Raw genomic sequence first — 14,925 nt, 5'->3', positions numbered from 1 at the left:
GGCACAATCGCTGTCCCTTCCAGCGCCCAAGTAAGCTGCCTTCTGGGCACACACACGAGTGCTAGACCTAGCGCCTCTGCTGCGTCTGGCTGCCGAGGGTGCTGGAGGAACTCTATCCAGGGTTTGCCAAGTGGGGAACTCACCTGGGGAGCAAGATAAGTGCTTGTATCCTATCCTCAGGGGGAATAGTGCTGCAAGGGAGACACCGAGCGAGTCCCCCTACTTACTAGCTACTTGTAGCCAGAACAAGGGAGGACACAGGCTTTACACGGAGATTGTAAATCCTTGTAAACGTGTTAGGTGTTGCCCAGCCCACAGCTCTACAAATGCCTAGGAGGGGGCAACACTCCGGGTGGAGTGAGCTCTCACCCCAAGGGGGCACAGCTGGTCTTGAGCCTGATACACCAAGACTATGGCATCCACAATCCAGTGGGCCAACATCTGCTTGGAGACAGCCTTTCCCTACTGCTGGTCTCCATAACAGACAAAGAGCTGGTCTGAGGTCCTGAAGCTCTGCGTGTGGTCCACATGCAAGCGCAAAGCGTGAACAGGACAGAGCAGAAAAAGGGCTGATGGGAACCTTGGGCACATATCTAGGCCCAGGTCTCAGGATTACTTGAGAGTTGGCCGGCCCAAATTCCAGGCATGATTCTTCGATCGAAGAATGCCTGCAGGTCCCCTACCCTCTTGACAAAAGAGAACACAGTCAGGAACGCTGTCTTGAGAGACAGGAACTTAAGTTCTACCAACTGCAGGGGCTCAAAGGTCGCTCTCTGCAAAGCTGAACCTTCCTGGTTCGTTGTACAAACTCAAACGATGATTGCAGAGCAGAATTGTGAGAAACGCTTCCTGATGCTTCCTGATGTACCCCACTTCGCGGGGAGTGGTTCGTGATACAAATCTCACTCACCAATGTCCATTGGCTTGTTCTGCACTGTACTAGAAAAAGCCAAAGCGTCTTGATTGCCCCAAGTTGGCTGGATGCAGTATAGGTCATAAACCCCCACCCTCTCCATGTAATGAAATGGGACGTGAGGCAAACTAAACAACTAATCAAATTACACTTCACATATTTTGTTGTAAAGATGGTTTGTCATTTTAGGCAGTTTTTATCATGCTGATGTTAGTTCAAATGTTCATTCTTTAAATAAGTTTGGATTTAGATATTTATTTGATGCTATAAAAACACGGGTTTTGACATTATGATTGACATCTGAGATTGACAGCTTCTCCGAGCGAAGTAGTCACTGAAGCACCAACAGACTTTTTTTTCTGGCTCTTCAGGAGGAAATTGGAGCTTTAACTTAATTTCTACATTAAACTGTTTTAACCGATTCTGCAGAAGTGTGGGCGGGACCTTGATATCGCGGCTTCACATCACACTCACTACTGCGCAGACTCCAAGTTCACTGACTCAAGACTCAAGATGTCAGTGCCATATTGGCACACTGGCGGCTTCACTTACTACAATGGAAGAGAGCGAAGGTGCATCATCCATCTTTTTTTATAGTCTATGGTTCTGACATAACGCCGAATGTGACTGACTGAGGGAACACTCATTCTACAAACCCATTCCTGTTTCCCTTAGCAGACCGATAATAACCTGTGCACCCTGATTCCTGGGAAACTGTGTCAGATTGGAATTGGCTATTTCTGCCAGAGCTTTTCAATTTTGTGTGCAATATACAGTACATCACATGGTCAGTGAAAGGTCTGTGTCTGTGGCTTAGACTATGTGTCCTGTACTGTGTAAAATGTATTATTGAGTCAAGAGTTTCTTTATGGTACTTTTTTAGTATACAAGGAAAAACAGATTAGAGGCTGAAAGAGAATAAGGTAATCAAGACAGTAAGGCAGTAGCACAGGAAATGAGAAACAGAAATGTGAGGCTTCCATTGGATGATTTTTGTCAGTCCCGTCACACACCACCACAAGCATCTGCTGGAATTCCATCACAACAGAAGTCCTCAAAGCCAGAGGTACGAAAATCACAGGGTGTGCATGAGAGCCCAAAGGAAAAGCTTAATCTCTTTTCCTGCCTCTCTTTCTCGGGTTTGCAGTTCTGAGAAGTTACGGCTACACGTGCTGGCCAGGCCAACCATCACTGTTTCCATTCACATGCTATCTGGGAACCAGCCACTGAATATTTACAAGGACGGGGAAAAGAGAAATGACAGGAAAACCGGAAAGTACTTATCTTCTTTTAAAGAGTGGCAGAAGCATGGAGGGAATGGATGTGATTGCCTTTAACTGGTTTCAGAGTCCTTGAGTGAGGTATGAGGTTTCAGCCACCCTTCAGAAACCATTAGAGACTCCAGTGACAGTTTTCAATAGTACACAGAACAGCTGTCACTGTTTGCTATGTTGAGGTACACACTGTAAAGTTACTGCATACTCACAGGCACACAAATTAATGCACCATTATGGTCAAATAGTCTGTGAATAGGAGATTGTCAGTCTTGTCATGAGCACATAAGGAGAATCAATCACACGGATATGACACAGACAAACCATTAAACTTTATCATGGTTGGAAACTATACTGTAACATCTAAACAATCACACAAAATTCAGAGAGATTTTATAAAATCATGATATATTGGACAGATCAGAACATCTCAGGTTGTTCTCTTAAATATTACAATTCAAAAGGTAAAATCGTTGCAACATAAAAAGATTACTCATTCGGCTGGAATAGGGAAACGTGCCGTAGTCTGGGTTGCCAAAGTAAATTACATTAAATTAATTAACAAAAGAATTTCAACATAGTATGGCTAGAGTGGCTTTGAATTTATCTAACATTGAAAAATGTCCATGACCACTTGGCACCATCAATCTGTATCACTTGCTGGCCAAGGTATGTTACTGTTGCCTTCCAGACTGGTATTTGGCAGGTTTTAAGATAAGCCAGGAATTTTCAAAGTGTTCTACACATTCCTGTGTATTCAGTCCAGTTAACCTAAATATACTTCACAATGTGCATATCCAAAGAAAACCCAAGAAGTTAGGAAATTCACTTAGACCTTAACATGGCACTGCCAGTTGATTCTGTAACATCATTCAGCATTAATTACCGACTAGAACTGTCAATAATGGTGATCAAAATATATAATTATATTTAATTAATTAATTTATGTTATTGACCATGAAGTAAGATAGTATTCTCAAAATGCACTAATTTACTCTACAGTATATGTTATATTTGGCAATTTTGCATAGCATATTTTCCATCCATCCATCTATTTTCCAAATCGCTTGACCCTATGTATTCTTGGTGGATGATGGTCTACTAACTATAAGTAACTTTGCAACTACATGTCAACTAACTCTCATTAAAGTATTAGTAGACTGTAGTAGACTGTTAAGTTTGGTGTAAGTGTTTGGATTATATAATAAATTGACATGTAGTTGCAAAGTTACTCAGCATGTCTGTTGGGGGAGCATCAAAATAAAGTGTTAGCAGATATTAAGCAGACAGTCTACTAATACTCTAATGACTGGTAGTTAGTTGCAAAGTTACTTATATCAATTAACACTAGACTTAATTGACTACATAATGACATTTCTGTCACGTTTAGTTGCAATTTTAATTGACGTTCAGTTTGTTTACCTTCATCACGTATGTCTTTGTCTTTGTTCCCGCCACTGATCAGTCTCCATGGACACTAATCGTCAAAGCTGTTTGTCTTTAGTCGTCATCTCTGTATATTTAAGCTCCTACCTGTTTCCTGTTCTTTGTCGGTTATTGTTTGTGTTTGAGCACACTGTTGCGCTTCCGCCAGTTCATTGTATTAAACCTTGTGTATCTATTTTGAATCTGCATTCTTCAGTCTTCTTGTGAATCTTGTTACAGAATAACCGACCTCTCAAAGACGAGAAAAAAAAAATAGAGAGAAAAAAGAAATATGGACTCACCAGCACTGCGTTTCCTTCTCTTCCCAGAGAACAGGCCGTATCTGGGGTACCTGGCCTGGATGCTCCAGGATGGCGGCCTCTCTTCTCCAGCCAGCGTGCCTGAGGCGCCCACAGAGGATGTTCCAGAGCCAGAGCTGGAAAACTTCAGCGCCCCAGAGTCGACGTAAGCGAGGAAGTCCATCTCAGAGCCAGGAGCGGAATGTGTCCTTATAGACCTGTGTTCCGCGGATCCTATTCCCACCCAAGTCCCCACCCTCACATCATCATCATCTTCTTCACCGGTCCCGTCCGGAAGTCTTCACCCCATATTCCTGCCTGTTGTCCTTGTCCCGTCTCCATCGCTGGTCACGGCCAGCCCCCTGGATCCGTCGGCACAATTGGTATTGTGTGGCTCCTCGGCTCTGCCACCGCCACTCACTTCGCGTGGCTCATCCTCCACGTCTCAGTCTTCCCTACCACCAGCTCGGCTACAGGCCGAGACCCTGGTCTCCAGGCCCACACCTCCACCTCGACCTGTCAGCCTGTCACCCTCACCTTGACCCACCACTCCTTCATCGCCTCCGTGGTCTGTCTGCCCGGAAGCTTCACTCCAGGTCGTCCTTTTGGTGGTCGACACCCAGATACAGCCACGGACTTCGGCATCACTGGACACCTCCCTTCCTATGACCTCCCCGTCGGCCTCCCTCACCACATCGTCACCCTGGTCATCCGTCTTCACATTATTGCCTCAGTCCCGCGATTCAGCAGCTTAGCTCCCGTCTTCCAGATCTGCGATGTCGCCCTGGTCCGTCAACCACTCTGTTCCGCCAGTTCCTCCACCACTCACCATGGTTCTGCCGCCGTCAATCAGCTCCCAGTTGCCACCCAGCCGTCAGTCAAAGCTTCACCCTGGATCCTCCCACCTTCAGTGCCACCATAGTACCTGTGGCCAACCCCTCCAGGCTTCTGCCCATCACCTGTTCCACGTCCTCCACCGAAGCCTCCGCCCTCTTTTCCCAAACTTTCTTAGTCACTGCAAGAGGACACGCCTTTCCGAGGGGGGTGTTATGTCACGTTTAGTTGCAGTTTTCATGGATGTTCAGTTTGTTTACCTTCATCACGTATGTCTTTGTCTTTGTTCCCGCCACTGTCAGTCACCATGGACACTAATCGTCACAGCTGTCTGTCTCAAGTCATCATCTCTGTATATTTAAGTTCCTACCCGTTTCCTGTTTTTTGTCGGTTATTGTTTGTGTTTGAGCACACTGTTCCGCTTCTGCCAGTTCGTTGTATTAAACCTTGTGTATCTATTTTGAATCTGCATTCTTCAGTCTTCTTCTTCTTCTTGACAATTTCTCTGCTTTATAACAGTGTTAAATTCATTCAACAGCAATGACTGATCATGAAAAAAATATTGTGTGACTTGATTTTTTTTTTTATCTTAATAATGTTTCAGAGTGATTGATGTCTATAGGAAAAGGAAGGGCCCAATATAGAGAAGAATGTAATGTGTTAATATGAAGCAATTTTCCATATTGATTTTTCACAGGTTTTTTATTCAATGTATTGTGTTTTGTTATATGGTTAAAGGAAATATCTGTAAACTTTATGGATAATGTCCTGGCAGAAAAATATCAGTGCATTTTTCTATGTATTTTTTCTTACAGTGAAATACTATTGTGGAAAATGCCACAATGGGGCATCATTTTTAATTTTGTGAAGTCTTATGCTGTTTGTTGGATTTTGGGTGGTATCTTGCAGTCTGATCAGTCACGCAGTAGGTGGACAGTAACTTTACGCAGTGACTTTCAGTCTTATAGGCAGAATTTGAGACACAATTTTAAACTTTGACATACTGTTTTGAATGCTTTGCTTATGCTGAATAAAACAGTGAGATGACCAAAGTCCATCATCCATCTGATGCATGTATACAATTACTAACAATTAAAAAACGAATGCAGAAATAACTGCAAGCATAGTGAAAATGCAGTTTATTTGCACATGCAGTTTATTTGTGCAAAAACTTCCTTTGACAGTGTGCTTGTCAGATCTTTCTTTTCAGCACCTCCATAAACAAACAAGTCACAGCAGAATCACAGAAGAATCAAAGTTTTGCTTGTGTTTTTAAAGCTTTTGTGGTCAGGGAAAAGTCAGACTGAGGCAAACACAGATCAGTTAAAGGATTAGTTCACTTTGAAATGAAAATTATCTTAAGCTTTACTCACCCTCAATCCATCCTATGTGTATATGACTTTCTTCTTTCTGATGAACATAATCGCAGAAATATTAATAAATATCCTGGTGCATCCAAGATTTATAATGGCAGTGATAGGGTTCAATGAGTATGAGCTGAAGATAGTGCTTCCATCCACATCCACCCATCATAAATATTTGCGTGTGGAGCAAATATTTATGATGGGTGGATGTGGATGGAAGCACTTTCTTCAGCTCCTACTCAAAGTTTTCTGAAGTCATATGATAGCACTTTTTTATTCACTGATATTATTTCCTTTTTAGTTAACTCAAGAACGACTGCAATCACATAATCAAGTCTTTGCTTTGTGAATTAATCAATCTGATTCATGAACCAGATAAACCAGTTCATTGAAATGAACAATTCACTGACGTAATATAAAATATTTGACCCTGCTGCACAGAAGAAAGTCATACAGGTTTGGAACAACATTAATGTTAGTAAATGATGACAGAATTATCATTTTGAGGTGAACCTATAAGCTTCCTAAGCTATATATAAGCTATTCAATCCGCGCATTTCTCAAAGGGATTTTTTTTTTCTCTAGCAAACTCAACAAATGCTTGGCGTGCACACATCCTGTGCTTTCTGAATTTTTCCCTTTAAGCTTCTGGAACTAACTCATAACTCATGCTGTGCACCCGGCCTTCACATATTCACACAGCTTTGTTAACTTTTGGGCTATAACCTTTTTAACTCAAGTTATGCCTGTCTCTCTTTTTTAACATAAATTCCTGCACTCTGAACTTCTGTTTTTTTTTTTTTTTTTCACTCATAAATCAGGAGACCTTAAGTGAACTGAAGCTAGAGCAACATATGGATGATCAGAAGAGAAGGATGATTCAGAAACTCTTTGCATTAATATTAGGCCAGTACAGCATCTGCAGAGCTTTGATTTTGTGGTCAAATGTCATGGATTTCTGATAGATGGACAGCCTTGCCAATCTTCTCACCTTAGTGTTTTTGAAGTGTTTCACATGATGTCAGAGTAAACAAACCTGGATCTGGCAGCATCTCTCCAGCTTTCCCACCAAGGAAACACAATTCCAAGAAAAGAGAAATACCAGTCAAGGCCAAAGATAGGTAAAACAGGTGAAATCCATCATAAAGTGGTGAAAAAAATGATGACTGATCTTCCAGACTTGAAGAGCGGTAGAAGTAGAGTGGCCTTCAAAAGGCATCTACAATGAAGGACGGCAGAACCAAGAATGTTTAGCAAAAAGCACTACTGGCACAGTGAGGGATGGTGGTGACAGAGTCATGCTTTGGGAATCTTCTCTGTGACAGGAACTGGGAAACTCATAAAGAAGGATGAATGGATGAAGCTAAGTGCAAAAAAATCCCAAAAACAGTGTGCAGAATTCCACAGGAGTACTGGGACCTGGAAGATGATTCATTTTCAAACAGGGCAGTGACCCATGATGCTTTAAAAACATAACTTTAGTGACCTGTAACGGTCCAGTTTAAGTACAGATCACTCAAATTGAGCATATGTGGAATGATTTTTTTTTAAATTCTCTTGCAGTTCCCATTTAACGGTAACACTTTACAATAGGGTTCATTAGTTAACATTAGTTAACATGAATTAATAATGAACTGCACTTCTACAGCATTTATTAATCTTTTTTAATGTTAATTTCAACATTTACTAAGACATTAGCCTATTAAAATCTTGTTGACATTATTTAATGTACTGTGAACTAACATGAACAAACAATGAACAACTGTATTTTCATGGTAACACTTTACAATAAGGTTGTATTAGTTAACATAAGTTAATGCATTAGTTAACATTAACTAACCATGAACTCTGTTCAGCATTAGTTAATCTTTGTTAGCGTTAACTCGCGCATATATTAATGCATCTATTCACTTTAACAGCGCAAGCAGTTAACATTAATTAATGCATTAGATAACATGAACTAATCATGAACAATACCTGTAAATAGCCTTAATGTTTTAAGGTTAACTTACTGTACATATTTAATAGTTTATGTAGCAGTTGACACACTAAGGGTGAACATTTCTAACTCACCATCTTACCCTAAAGGTAAAAATGCCATTGTGTTATCAGCATTATTTATTAATAAGGCATTGATTTGGGCTGTAAACATAATTCTGAAGTGGAAACCATCTGAACACTAACAAATATATTGTTCATGTTTACTATCATTACTTACATTCAACAAAGCATTTATTAATGGAATTTGTGAACCTTATTGTAAAGTGTACACTATTTCAACATTAACCGATGTGTTACTAACATTTGTAGACTCTTTATTAACATGACTTACCGTTAACAAAGCATTTAAATGAATACAATTTCTGTAATTGTTTAACCATTTTGTAATATTTAGTTTGTTTGCTGTGCGACACAGAAATCGTTTTTTCCTATGCAGCGACTGACAATACATACGATACACCAAAGCACAACATGAATTCACAAATCACATACATTTTATTTGTTCGCTGTAGTCCAAATCTTTAGAATCCATATGTTTGTAAGGAACAGATCAAAATTTAGCCCTTTATCCGGCGATCTCTCAGCCGCGGCCGTCACAGTCAAAGCCCGCGCTCGTTATGATTCAAATTTGAAAGTTGCACCCTCGAGAACCGTTACGACATGGTTTACGGCACTGATATCGCTCGCTATTTCAACATCAAGTGTGTACACTTCAAGGTTTGTGGCGCTATATTTCATTTAATTTGTGATTTGAATTAATTTGTGAGTGAATAAAGGTCTAAATAGTGTTAAATATAGTTTGGAATGATATGAATGATATTAATATATTGGAATGAGATCCCTTTAATCTTTTCTTGAAAATTGTATAAAAGTTTTCAAAACTATACAAAGTACATTTCTAAGATTTTTTTTCTTTTAAACTTTTACATAAAATAACAAAAAGATTTTAATACTAATCTTTGGAATACATAGAATTAAAGGCACAGTATGTAAGTTTTAACCGCTAGAGGTTGCTTTTTCAAAACAATAACAATGGCATAGCTTGATGATGTTGTGAATGAGCGTGGAATCATGGGAGTTGTCGTCTTCACCTCAACAGCTGATGGAAAGCAATCTGACGGGACACAGGCAGAAATCATTTTTCATGGATGAGCTAATGTATTAAAGTTTTATTAACATTACTGTGGTATGAAGCAGGGTGGGGCTGAGAGCCGTGGGTACTGTGGATATGATGTCATTGGCCGGCGACACGGGTTAAAATTTCTCTAGATTGTTGGAAACATTTAGGATAATGTAAGTACATAAGTCAACAAAATATATAACATTGTTATAGTGGTTTTTGATTTTTTTTTTAATCCAAAAATATTACATTGTGCCTTTAAACCTGCAACTTCACATTTTAACTCTAGCAGACAAAAAATATGTCCTGAGATTAGAATGTGCATCCTTGAGGAAGACTACTTTGTAGTGGTCCACCAATAAATAGCCAAGGCTGATATATCAGCCGATATTTGGCATTCTTAAATTATCTGCATTGGTTGACAATTTTTTCTGGTTGGCCAGAAAAAAAGTTAAAGGATTAGTTCACTTTAAAATAAAAATTAGCCCAAGATTTACTCACCCTCAAGCCATCCTAGGTGTATATGACTTTCTTCTTTCTGATGAACACAATCGGAGAAATATTAATAAATATCCTGACACATCTAAGCTTTATAATGGCAGTGAGCGGGATCAACGAGTATGAGCTGAAGAAAGTGCCTCCATCCACATCCATCCATCATAAACATACTCCACACGGCTCTGGGGGTTTAATAAAGGCCTTCTGAAGCGAAGCAATGCATTTGTGTAAAAAAAATATCCATATTTAACTAGATGTGAAGTAAAATATCTAGCTTCCACTAGACCGCCTTCCATATTCAACTTACGAAGAAAGTGTAAAACTCTTGCAGTTCAAAAAGCTTACGCTACGTCCTACGCCTTCTCTATTCAACTTACGGAAAAAGTGTAACTGACACGACACCAGTTTATACTTTCTTTGTAACTTGAATACGGAAGTACGGAATACATATTTTACTTCATAACTTGTTAAATAAGGATATTTTTCTTTACACAAATGCATCGCTTAGCTTCGGAAGGCCTTCATTAACCCCCCGGAGCCGTGTGGAGTACACGTTTATGATGGATGGATGTGGATGGATGCACTTTCTTCAGCTCATACTCGTGACCCCTGTTCACTGCCATTATAAAGCTCGGATACGTCGGGATATTTATTAATATTTCTCCGATTGTGTTCATCAGAAAGAGGAAAGTCATATACACCTAGGATGTCTTGAGGGTGAGTAAAGCTTGGGGTAATTTTCATTTGAAAGAGAACTAATCCTTTAAGTCCGTTAAGTGCCAGTAGCGAGACTTTTATATTGAAAAGGACTTTTATTTTGATAGTACTGTAAAGTCCAGAGTGCCAGAAGACAGAAGCACAGGAGCTCCCATTCTCCATCTTCAGAAATGTTAAACAAAAATAGCCAACAGTACATGAAAAAGTATTATATAGTATTAAACCCTCAGAGGTTTGCATGAGGTTCTCATAAACTTCATCTCTGAATGCGCTGTGAGTTTAATGTGCCTTTTGGGAACGCAGTGTGTGCTTGGTTAACTTTATGTTCACATCCACACAACATTTAGAACATTTCTGTGGACAGAAGTTTAAATTTCACATATTCTGCCAAAAATAAAAGCTTAAGGAAATAGAGCGTTTGAAAGTAAAGAATTTAAGACATAAATGTTGGTAATTTGTAGTGTAAAATAAAATTATTTTTATAATTATCAAATATTCATTTTTAAATTATATATATATATATATATATATATATATTGGAGGTTGTGCAAATAATTTTATAATAATAATCAAAATAAAACAAAATTTACAGACAAAAAACTGTTTACCTGCATGTTGTTTGACCATTAACTAACATCAGAGAACTGTGAATTTGCAGATGTGCTGTAAAATTATTGAAATATTAACTTAAAATCTCACTTGGTACTTAAAGTATTATGGCGGATTCAGCTGATAAAAAAATAGTTAGGAGTTCATTACAGAATTCATATTGGGTGACCACTATACTACTTTGTAACAAGGATGGTATTTAGAAAGTAACATTTTCCATTTAATGAGTCACTCACCGACAGACTGAAGTATTTTAGAGGAGAGCAAAATTTACATGAATTTCCCACAATAATCATAAAAAAAATTCCCTGATTTTTCAATGTTTTCTATGACCGTGGGAACCCTGAATACTAAGGAGACCATGACACACACTTTCACACACTTCTGTCTCTCCTTTCACTGCAGCCACAGGCAGCCAGACAGGAAGGGCAGTTCACACACTGTCCAGACCCAGAGAGACATAATGTACCACATCTCTAAACACACCCCAGATACATGTGACTGCCCGCTGCAGTTTCACTCTCCCTGTAAATTAGACCTCTGAGGCCAAAATCCGCCCCATAAAGAACTGTAATGATTCCTATGTGATGTGAGAGCAGAGCGGGTGTACTTACGACTGACATAGTAAAAACACTGCCTTCATTTCATCTTCTCAGACACGCACGTGAGTGCTCAAAGGCACTTTATCTCACTTCAAAAGCATACATTGTTTTTGATAGATTTTTTTGGAACACTCCCCTCTAACATGCTCCGGCAAGACCGGAGTAACATGAGCCTTGGCAAAGAGCGTATAGTAAATTGTGTTGAAAAGCTGTGACCCGGAGCTCCGTCGCCTAGACAAAGGTGCCTCTCATGTGCCCCAGACGTGGGATATCCCTCACATCTCATACCAGCCAGCCACACGAGCGCAACCCCCCGCCTGGCTGCTCTCCAAACCTGTATATACTTTTGTTAAGAACTCATAAATGCTACAAACTTGCTTTTCTCCTCCTCCGTTGTCCCTCATCTGTTCTGACAAACAGGAGAGTGAGCCATAGACAGCATGTGGAGAGACAGAGGGTTGAGATCTTGTCGCTAAAGATATCAAGAGTCACACGGCACAAAATAATCAAACTCACAATGCAATACGGATGACTTGAACTTACATTTCCAATGCGAAATATTATTATTTATTCGAATTTATTGTCTTGTTTCTTTAAAAATAGCTGCAAAAGCTTAATGCATTTCCATCTTTTATTTAATTTCACTTCATACGAATGAACTGAACAAATTGTGGCTGACAAATTTAAGTGCCTAAAGCAGTCTAGCACAGCTCAAGTTACATGATAATATGCTTGAATAAACTGCATGCGCGAATAATGACTTTGTCTTTCTTGACAGCTATTGCTGCTCTTCAGTGCATTGATTTGGGTTTTCCTGCACTACACTTTCGTGTCTCAGATGATATAATTGCGAAAATGTGTTTACAATGTTTCATTGCTCACTGAGGTGATTACCATGGCATTCACTGGCTGGAAATACAGGCCCTACACTGAATGGCTGCTAATATAAAACCAAATGCAACATTAATTAAATGATACTGTTATGTTGTTATCACAAGACCTCATTAAATGTGTTTAATTCATAGAGGAACTAATAAAAACAGTTAATAATCCAATTTTGTGTAGCAATATCTTAACTACAAAAGTCAAAAGTGTTAAAATCACATGTAAGCTTATAGCTTATTTGTCACTGGAAATGGAAGGTCAGGTTGAATGCGTCACATTCAGTATTCTGTCAGATAAAGTTCATGTATTCAACTGTTAAACTGCACACAGAATCGATTCTGGAAAAAGGAACATATCACTATGCTATTATGTAATACTTGAAAACACTTTTCCAAATGCAGTGCATATCAAATCTGTGGGTACACTGGAAAAACATGAAAATGTCTCAAATAAGTTCCAGAAGAAGGTCATAAAAACATTTAATACTTCCAGAAACTACTTTCAATTGCCAGTTTGTGGAATGAATTTTGCTGTAGTTGGCCGTTTTTACTTATGAAATCCAATGATTTAATTACGTAACATAAGACAGGGCATCATTGCTCATATGAGATAAGCAGAGAGGTTATAAGTAAGCTTTCCAAAAATCGCGTTTATTAAACTTTGATTTCTTGTTATCCGTGTCTTATGAACCAAGTAAAATCCTCCAGTTGGATTTAGTAGGTACTATCGCCATCTAGTGGTCATGCACGGCTGTGAAAATTTGTCTATTTCAAGCAAAGAGAGCACCCCTGAAAAGAATCAGTGAAAATTAAATGTTACTTGTGTTTTTATTATTATTATTATTATTATTTCTACAGAATACGCATACATTTTTGAACGGCTGTTAAGAATGCAAAACGCCAGATGCTGCAGTTACGCTACACCAGCAGGGGGCAAACAGACGCCATTCTAACCAGCCAAACCCTCCTTTGTATACAACAGAACACACAAATGCACTCGACTTTTGACTAGTGTGATAAAACGGAAGTATCGGTCCAGGTTTTTACACTCCCTTTCTTTCACTTTTTGATTTGACTGACAGAAGCTACAGTTTTTCTGAATTGCTAAATAACTAAACCCCATTCTCTGAACCAAATTCTCAATAGCCTAATTTGTCGAATAAATCACTCTTTCTGTAAAACCATTAAAAAAAAAAAAAATCCAGAGACAACATTGCCTGTGATGTGGACAAAGTACCCAACATGAAGACGTGATGCTTAGGCAGAATGAATCTCTCACTGACTTTGATTTTGCAGTTGCACAACTCTTTTGAGTTCTGATTGCAACACTTTTCGTTTTTTTAAACCATTTTGGCTTTTGCAGTTGGACTACTGTATTTTTACAGTATGCAAGCAGTGAATATACAGACATTCAGTAGGCCTACTATACAATATTCAGCACAATACTAGACTTGCAGTGCATACAGTATTCAATTTATTCACCTTTTACGTGATTGCAAAATTAATTTACTGTTACATATACTTTTTTTCTGTAACTGCATACTTTGGATGCTGTGTTCTCCATTTTTTGATGTAGTGTCTAATGAATGATCTGTAGTGTTTATATTTTGACTGGCTGTGTGTATGATCTGAAAACATTATTTGATTTTGAGCACAGATAAAATGGTTTTGAGGCAATTGTTTGATTTTTCCAGAAGAGTCAGATGTTCTCTGAATGTAGTTTGAAGGTTTGGTTTTGTTAAAGGTTTTGAGGAAGTGGGTACTGGTTTCAAGAAATGCATTTCAGCAATTCAGAAAAACTGTAATATTTTTACACAAAAAATGGTTAAAAACAACCACATTTATTTTCAAGATGACAACTGGACTGGATTAAACGTGCAGCACTATAAGGTCATGTGACAACAATGTAGCATATTACTTGTTAAAACAATTATTGTTGCATACAGCATCACGTATTTAAAATTGTTATAGGCAGTAGGCAGCATATCCCTTGTGAAAAAGAAAGTGTGATTAAAGGGATGGTTCAAAAATGAAAATTATCCTATGATTTACTCACCCTCAAGGCATCCTAGGTGTATATGACTATCTTCTTTCAGACGAACACAGTCAGAGATATATTTAAAAATATCCTTAGTCCTCCAAGGTTTATAATGGTTGTGAATGGGGGCCGCGTTTTGAAGCCAAAAATAATGCATCCATCCATAAAAAAAGTAATCCATACAACTCCCGTGGGTTAATAAAGGCCTTCTGAAGCGAAGCGATGCATTTTTGTAAGAAAAATATCCATATTTAAAACTTTATAAATCCAAATAACTATGGACGACCGTACGCAGAATGCGCAAGTTGATTTGAGGCGGAAGAGTATCCTTTGACCTGACGCACAAT

The sequence above is a fragment of the Ctenopharyngodon idella genome, chromosome 19 (assembly GCF_019924925.1).
Source record: "Ctenopharyngodon idella isolate HZGC_01 chromosome 19, HZGC01, whole genome shotgun sequence".
In the NCBI taxonomy this organism is placed as follows: Eukaryota; Metazoa; Chordata; class Actinopteri; order Cypriniformes; family Xenocyprididae; genus Ctenopharyngodon; species Ctenopharyngodon idella.
Note: the sequence above shows the minus strand (reverse complement) of the source record.